The sequence below is a fragment of the Solanum lycopersicum genome, chromosome 8 (assembly GCF_036512215.1).
Source record: "Solanum lycopersicum chromosome 8, SLM_r2.1".
Lineage (NCBI taxonomy): Eukaryota > Viridiplantae > Streptophyta > Magnoliopsida > Solanales > Solanaceae > Solanum > Solanum lycopersicum.
In genome coordinates, this window is record NC_090807.1 from 38,859,209 (window position 1) to 38,867,658 (window position 8,450).

Sequence of the window (8,450 nt, forward strand, 5' to 3'; positions counted from 1 at the left end):
AAATTTAGATATTCATTTCATATTTGTATTAACCAATTTAAAGTCCCCTGGGTACGAACATTAGTCTCGAAGTGTCTATTTACTACTTGAGTGACTACGTGCACTGGCACTTGCATGCGTTTTTGGACGCAAAAAGTTTTGGCACCGCTGTCGTGGACTTCTAAATCGACAGATACCTAGTTTATTGGTGTCTAAATTATTTCTAAAAGTGTTGACATTACCAGAAAACATAGAATTGACAACAATTTTCTAGCAACAATTGTAAAAATGTTGGTTGAATTTAATAAGTGGCAACATCTTACCTTTTTTGTTGGCATATATCAAACTTGTTACAATAAGTTTTGTTCTGGTTACAAAATCTTTTAATCTTTTGGCTATATATTTTGAGTTGCTAGTATAATAAATTGAAAGATATTAATACATTAAAAACAACAATTTTTTATCATTATCAAAGATATTTCTGTTGTTGGTAAAAATCATTATTCTTTCTCAAATTTGAGCAAACAATATCGCGGCAAAATTTTCCTCATTTGTTTTCTTTTATAGTTTTCCCCAAATCTTTCACCCTCTTATTTTCACACGACCTTTAGTTTTATTTTTAATTGAACGCCGACCATTAATTCTCTCATTAGATTCAGTGTTCAAGTCATCGGAGCTTCATGTTTGGTCTGAAGGAGTAATGTCTTATCCAATTAAGAATTAGGGCTTCAAACTGTAAGATCCTACCTCCATATTTTCAGTAGGTTGTATATAATGTGGGTCTTATTATGCAATTTTGAAGTATCAGTTATGTTGCAGTCGTTCAACCTGCAACATCAATATTGACTTTCAAATTCATTTTGATGAGGTAAATAAGAAATCAACCACTTTTGCGTATGATTCAGGATGTATTCGTGTATATTATTTACTCCATTGGATGATATGATAGGTAGCAGAGCAGATTTAAAAAATCTGAAATTTCTTGTGTCTAATTATATTAGTAAGACCTAAAACGAGAACCATGATTTCCATAAATATGATATTGTATTTATAAAGTGTACAACGATGACTTTAAAACATTTGTATTTTATGAGTAGTTGTTTTTAGGCATCCAATAATTATTATTAAATCTTAGGTATTAGAAAATACCAAGATAATAGTACGTCATTAGATGAGACTACTCTGCCTTCAAAGTAATATATTATTTTAGGTGTTTGTATAGAGTTGAACTAAGTAATGTAAGTAAACTCATTGATTAATCTCTTAATATGATTGATATAAACAAAACCTTTACTTTTCTTGGACTTTACTAAAGAATATGAACATAATTATGGAAAGGGATGCTAAACACCTTCGTTGTCGATTGTTGCACGAAAAGAAAGTTCTACTTAGAGGTCTTGGATTAAAACAACTTCAAAAAACATATGCTTAGTATTTAAAATAACACAAATCAAATAAAAAAGCTATAATTCTTACTTCTGGTACTAGTATTTGGGGTACTAAAAATTAAGCCAATAGTTAATTGTATGTATTCAGTGGTATTCAAAAAAATTGAACATTAAATCTGCAGCCAAAATCGAACACAAGAAGGAGAATTGTAAGTTGTTGATGGTAAATTGATGGGACGATATCATCATTACTAGTCGGTCAATTAATAACTGAGGGCCATTGAAAGCGGAAGAATTTGAAATGTGGAAAGCTTATGAAGAAGTATGGCCAAGTACGTAGCGATCCATTCAATCAGAAAGCCTTTTTACAGTGTATTGGCAAGTTGTTGTCTTGGTTGGGTAATTAAAGGGGCTGAAGTTTTCAACACTTAAGTATTCTTAAAAATCAAACTTGAATAGTTAATTTTTAAGAAGTGGAGGGTAGGGGCTGATTGTCATGCCACGAACCTACACCCTGGTAGTGACCGACAATCGAAGACCATTGTTGGCCCCCAAGCAGACCCTTGTCCTGACTTATATTACTCAGAGGAAGATTATGCTTATCTCAATTAAAGAATTAAAATACGTTCTTATTTAATAACTTAACTAATCGTCTTAGATGTGGGTAAAGAACCTCCCCAAGAAGACTTCTTCGACCAAACCCAACTTAGATGTGGGGCACCATCAGTTATACCATCCATCAATCGGTTAAACCAGGTTCTAGCCACACTCTTTTGTTGATAATCAACCAATTCAACCCTTTCAACATCGGCCACATGCATTACCTAAAAAACTTTCTTCAACTCTTCTACAAAGTTCTCCGGATCCTCAGTAGTGCTTGATCAGGTGAAGCTAGGAGGATTCATTCTCAAAACAAAAGAAACCTCAAGGTGTCAAACCCTTCTTGTCTAGCTTCTCTCTATAGCCCGGCTTGATTGGTTACTACTGAATTTAGCATCTAAATAGCTTTCTAAAATTCGGCATTTGTAACTTATTTATGGAATTGCACATCTGATGCATTCGGAACCTCTTGTTAATCAACATTTCTTCAGCATGGTCGACCTGTGACTTATCTTTGTGGAGGTATGATGATTTGAAAAATATGCATACGCACGAATTAGATAGAGACTTTAGAGATAACTCTTTGCACGAAAAGAATATGAAAGAAGGGAACATTCCTAAATGTTGTAACCTCTTAATCATAGATGTGGTGGTGCACTTCATAACCATGACTAAAACTCTATAGACACAACTTCATAGACTCCTTAGGACTCTTGAACTCTGTACTCTGATACTAAGTTTGTCATGCGCCGAGCCTACACTTCGGACGTTGCCGGCACTCAAAGACCATTGTTGGCCCCTAAGTGAACCCTTGAGTTGGCTGACTTTATTAAGTGGAAGATTATGCTCATCTCAACTAAAGAATTAAAATACATTCTTATAGAATAACATAACTAATTGTCTTGGCCAAAATGGCACTATGTGTCATAAATTGAACATATAAAATATAAGATAAATTTGAATCCAAAACTGAATTACTCACTGTATATGATGTCTCTAAAATAACAGAGAGGGATATTGGAACAGACCACAGAAGATCATAATGGACTAAGCTAAAAACAAAACAATAAAAGTGATGTGCTCTAGAATGTAAGGAGCTTTACCAAATGACTGTGGAGTGCTCAACTGGATTAATAGTGTGTTGTATGCTAACCCTGGTTACCTGCGTCTACATCATGAAACGATGCAGGCCAATTGACATGACTACATTGAATATACGTGTGTGCGAGTTGGAAAGCTAACCAACGACTTAAGATTGAGGGGATTAAGATGAACTTACCTTGGCACTACTCATCTCAAGAATGTTCTTAACTCACATTATGTATATAAATCAATTTAAAACATATACGATATATAAAGCTTGTAAACTAATAAAAACAACTTAGTTCGTTAAACAAATATAATAATAAACTCAACTTTACTTATACATGAAAGTAATATAACTTTTGTGTGAGATTCACTAACAAAGAACCATCACATTGAGCCTAAGTGATGATACAACATATTACCTCTCGTTGCGCAAGGACCATCTTATACCTTGCCGTCAATATAGGACCTTACTTGACTTAGTGGATCCACTAGCTCTCCTTACGTGATAATCTAAAAAGTATGGCCTGTCATTTCCCATGATGGATACATGGTTTACAGGGAGACTTAAGTTAATATGAACTCTCATACCCACATTGGTGCTCAGTACTACTTCCAAAATACACTTTATCACATACTTTTAATAAAACTCCTTCCTTTGGGTTGAGATAATTTACTTATCCCTCTTTTTAGAGGCAATGTTTCCCTTTTTGATCAAAACACTTTTGGAACTCTTAGTTTTCTTTAACAAAAATGAGAAACATCTGTAAACCTTTAGGGAATACTTAGTTCCCTTATAGCCTTAGAGAAATGAACTAAACTTTTGCTCTTTACTTAACTTGAAACATAACTCTTAGGGAATAATTATTCCCCTATTAGTTTTTGAGAATGTAAGTCAACTCTTTTCTCTTTTCTCAACTTGTAACTTTGGCCTTATATCAAAGTTAAAATGATTGGCTAAGACTCTTTGAAAATTTTAAGAACTCACTTCAACTTGTTTCTTAACTTTTAAACTTGACTCTTAACTTCTTTGATTTGGATCATAGCTTCCCTTAAATTGAATTATTGATTCAAGGATCAGTATCTCATATTTAGGAATTATTTCATCATGTTAAGATGTATTTTAGAGTGTTGGAATCAACTAGAAATGAAAGGTACATCACTTAAGAACTAGTACGAAGATATAGGAAAAGAACGGTGTCGTTAGGGTGTCTTGGCGCTCTTTCACGCGCTGGGCACCAAAGCCTGTCGCACAGACCCTCGTGTAAGGCGCGGTACGCCAGGGGCTGCCAGATAGAGGCTGCCCTGAGGCGCTCTGGCAAGCATGGCGCCCCAAGGGTTACCTGACTAGTCCTTCGACTTTTCTTCTCCGTTTTTCATCTCTTAACCTCCTAAACTTCGATGGATTTTACCTCCAAACACTTAGGATCCCTAAATAACTCATTACCTAATAAATTAGACCTGAAAGCTGTTTGGAAACATGAATCAATACTACTAGAGATCAACTACAATTCAACCAACAAGAACTTCACAACTTTTCATCAAGAACTTCAAGATTTTGATTCAAATAAATCGAATTGTATGAATATAATCAATTTGGAGTGTCGGTGAAAGGATCCAACACCGAATGATCTCATGTACCTCAAAAGGGATCACCTTGACCAAATCCACACAACGATTTGGGTGTTCTTGCTTTTTTTTTTCTCCTTTCTCCTCTTTTCTCCACTTCTTTTATCTTCTCTCAAAACCCTAACTTGTTTTCTAAATGCGTAAAGTGAATGGGATAAGCTTGGACACAAACTTTTTACCCAAAAAAGAAATTAAATAATTGGGTAAGGAAAAGACTAAAATACCCTTAACAAATATGGATTACACTTTCCACTGTCCAACAACCCTATTTCCGAAAGTCATATCTCCCTTATACGAGCTCAAAATTTTTAAAACTTGGCTCCGTTGAAAAAATCTTTTCAACAATTTTCCATTCAAATAAAGAACTCACCCTAACTCCTTCTGACCCGGAAGTTATGACCGTTCTAAAATGATTAAAACTCACTTTCGAAATCTAGGAATTTTCCAAATTTTCCAATTTAATTCCAAAAAATTATTATTCGTGGTTTCTTAGCTTACTCTTAGATTTTATAAGTTATGAGATACTACGGTGGTGTTGGATGTGGCATGTCAGGGGGTTCAAGCTTCTAAGAAGACCCATATTATATTATGGGTATCCATTGGGTAACATGTTTTTATTATCTATTTAAAAAATGAGTCGAGTTGAGCATTTTATCTATTTTATCTAAATCATTTTTCATCGGCTTATATTCGACTCGTCCCTCTCGTTGTCACTCCTCCCAATTTAGATTGTTTGATTTTGTAAATGTTCACACTTCTAAACTTTTTGTGTTTCTTTCCTCTACAGTTGAATGACAAATTACAGTTCCTCACCCTTGTGATTGGATGTGTCGACATAGTTTCAGCTTACATCTCTTCTTCTGAAGAAATTGCAGCACGGTAAATTAGTTGTCTTTGTAGAAGTTACAGTTCTTTTATATCTCTTCGGGATCAATGTATAGTCTGATCAAGTGATGTTGCAGTTTGACATAACCCCTTATCTATTAAGCTAGCTTTCCTTTGATTAGTATATTGGTGTGTTGTAGTTTTTAATGTTAATAATATTTGTGAATGTAGTAACTCTTACTTGGCTCTTTTTTTCTTCAAAGGTGATATTGTTACCTGGACAAATAACCACATTCATACAATGAAATGATTAAATTTTCTAGTATACGTACTTGGTGCATATTAATAGATATTGTGTGTTTCTATGACTAGTCACGATATTGGTTCAGTTGATTATTTCATGTACATGCGTATGTATAACGTTAATAAAGATTCTGTCTTACATCTGTCTAGTTACAGTGTTGGTTTACTTTGTTTATTGTTGTACATCTTGGGAATTACAATGTGGAAACTATAAGGACAGATAAACCTAAAGCGCTTATTAGGTATGCTTTTCGTGATGCAATCTTTAGTTGATGGCACCTTCTGTTCATGTTTATCTCCAATATTCTGATGTCTTTACTTAACACAAGTAGAATTAAGACAAACTATGAAATCAGGGTAACAAACAACGCTTTGTCAGCATTATTTCATGTTTCAAGTTAATGTGGTTACTCTTCTTTACATACTTGTGAGAGGACTAATGCATTCCCCTCTTCTACCTTGGTAAACCATTCCTTGATCGGAGTATCTCTTTTTTAGGTTGTTTGTCGTTGAAGAAGGGTGATTGTGATGTCTTCTCCCTATCCATTTTTCTCATTTTCCCCTTTTATCCGATTTTGTTCTGTGATGGTTCTTTTTTTCTTGAACCCAATAATGTCAATATTTATTGAATGAAAAACTTCCTATATTTTATCAGTTTTAAGGAAATCACTACTATTTGTGTAGATAGAGAAGTTCTACTATTTATAGATGATCTTTGTACTCTATTATGTTGTATAGGATGTGACTTCAGAACTTCGTTTTGTGCATTTCTCTTATTTCTATTTGGCATTTTGCAGCAAAAATTTTGAGGCTAGAAAAGCTTCATTGCAGATTACCCTTGGATAAGGTGTTTATATACATGCTTTTACTGAATTTGGCCTTTTACTTCAGGACAAACCTACAGTGGGATTGGAGGGATTTTTTATTTGTTTTCTTGCATTAGTGTATTGATGGTATTATTTTTTTTAGGAAAGAGTGTTTTGTACTTTGGTATTGTTTTCTTGATAGGAATTTGGATTATGCATATACTCAATACTAAACTAAAGTTTGTTTATTTGTTCTTCAGTATATGCATGTCTGATAAGTTTGGCTATTTTTTATATTACAAACAGCTTATATTCTATTCATTCTTTCTTTTAAGTAAAGAGCTATTTCTCCCTCGAATAATGAAAGTTATGTAGTAATATAAGTTATCAGTGTTCCCTGCCACTTGACTACAACCAAAACTAATTAAAAGTTTTCAGCAGAGAGAGGGATGTGATTGATTTTCGCGCACCATTTGGGACCTTCAATACTTTTATAGTTGACATCTCTTCCTTGATACTATTTGGATAGAATAAATTTGCGCTACCTTACACAACGTGGTTCTTTCTAGCAACCTGTTTGAAGATAAGCTGAACCACATTTAGTTTATTGATTTTTTTAGAGTTATATTATAGTCATTTTTTTATTTAAAGTTTCTAAGTTGCATTATGTTAACTTGCTTAAATTCTTGAGACAAATCTCAACATGATTTCTAATTTAAGGGTTCAAAGTTGAGAGAAATTAAACTTATTAATCATGGTAAGATGATGATTTGAATTTTATATCTTAAGTTTCGTTGATGTTTATTTTACTTGTGTCAATGTTATTTGTTTTATGATTCTTATGGTACTTTCCCACATATGTGAATGTTGGTAAAAAATAGATTTATATTTTAATTAGCTTTGTTATTGAACTCTTTTTGTGTAATGCCTCTAAAAATGTTAAAGTGTTATTCTTTTTGGTTGGATAAGTCATGAATATGTGAGGTAATTTCTTATTTTACTTATTACAACACCTAATAGTTTAGGGATGTTTATATGTATTGGGGATAACTTTTCGAGTTATGCTTATAGTTCTGAGTATTATAAAATGCTTAGTAATGTGTTTTATTATGCGATATCTTGTTCTTTTTAATTCATACTTGCGTATTTTATAACTTATTTTGTAAAAATATTTTTGTATTTAGTTTTTTGTTTGCAGGATAAACATGCACAACTCAACTTTGTTGCAACAAGTCCTACTGGAAGAAGATTTTTTAAAAAAAATACTAGAAAAAATAGAATATAACAACCTTGCATATTTTTTTCAATTTTCTTTTACAAGTAAATACTTATGTAATAAGTATCTCGTGCATCAATTTTATGTATCGACCTTTGCAAATTTGTTTATGTAGAAACTATTATAAATAGTGGCAAAGGTGTATAAATTAATATTTTATTTACACAATAATATAAATTGTTGCTAAAGACTTTTTTGACTAATTTTTTCCATGTTTTTGTAAAAACTAATATTGTTTATATAACATGATCTTCGTTTCAAAAAGAGGTGACTTCATTCGAGATTGTTTTGACTTAAAGAATTACAAAATCAAATTACATAACGATTTTTCAAGATTGTCTTTGAATTTTAACATAAATAATGTGAGATCACTTTGTATGTTTTTAAAGCATTTAGCATAAATAATTGTGATGTTTATATATAATTTTAAAGTTTCTAAGCTATGCGGATTAATTGTTTATCTCTAATGCAATTATAAATTAATTTTTTTTAAAACTTTTGAAGTAGTATTGAAGAATCGTCAGGAAAAGGAAAATATTGTACATCGTAAATATAAAA

At 32.4% G+C, this 8,450-nt stretch overlaps 1 long non-coding RNA gene across 1 annotated transcript; it reads left to right on the forward strand.

Annotated features, from left to right (window-relative positions):
- Nucleotides 1-449: 449 nt before the first annotated feature.
- On the forward strand, nt 450-8,080 carry LOC112942038 (uncharacterized). The gene is made up of 3 exons (XR_003247880.2): nt 450-714; nt 5,470-5,561; nt 7,801-8,080. It is a non-coding gene; the product is annotated as an uncharacterized lncRNA (long non-coding RNA).
- The last annotated feature ends 370 nt before the right edge of the window (nt 8,081-8,450 follow it).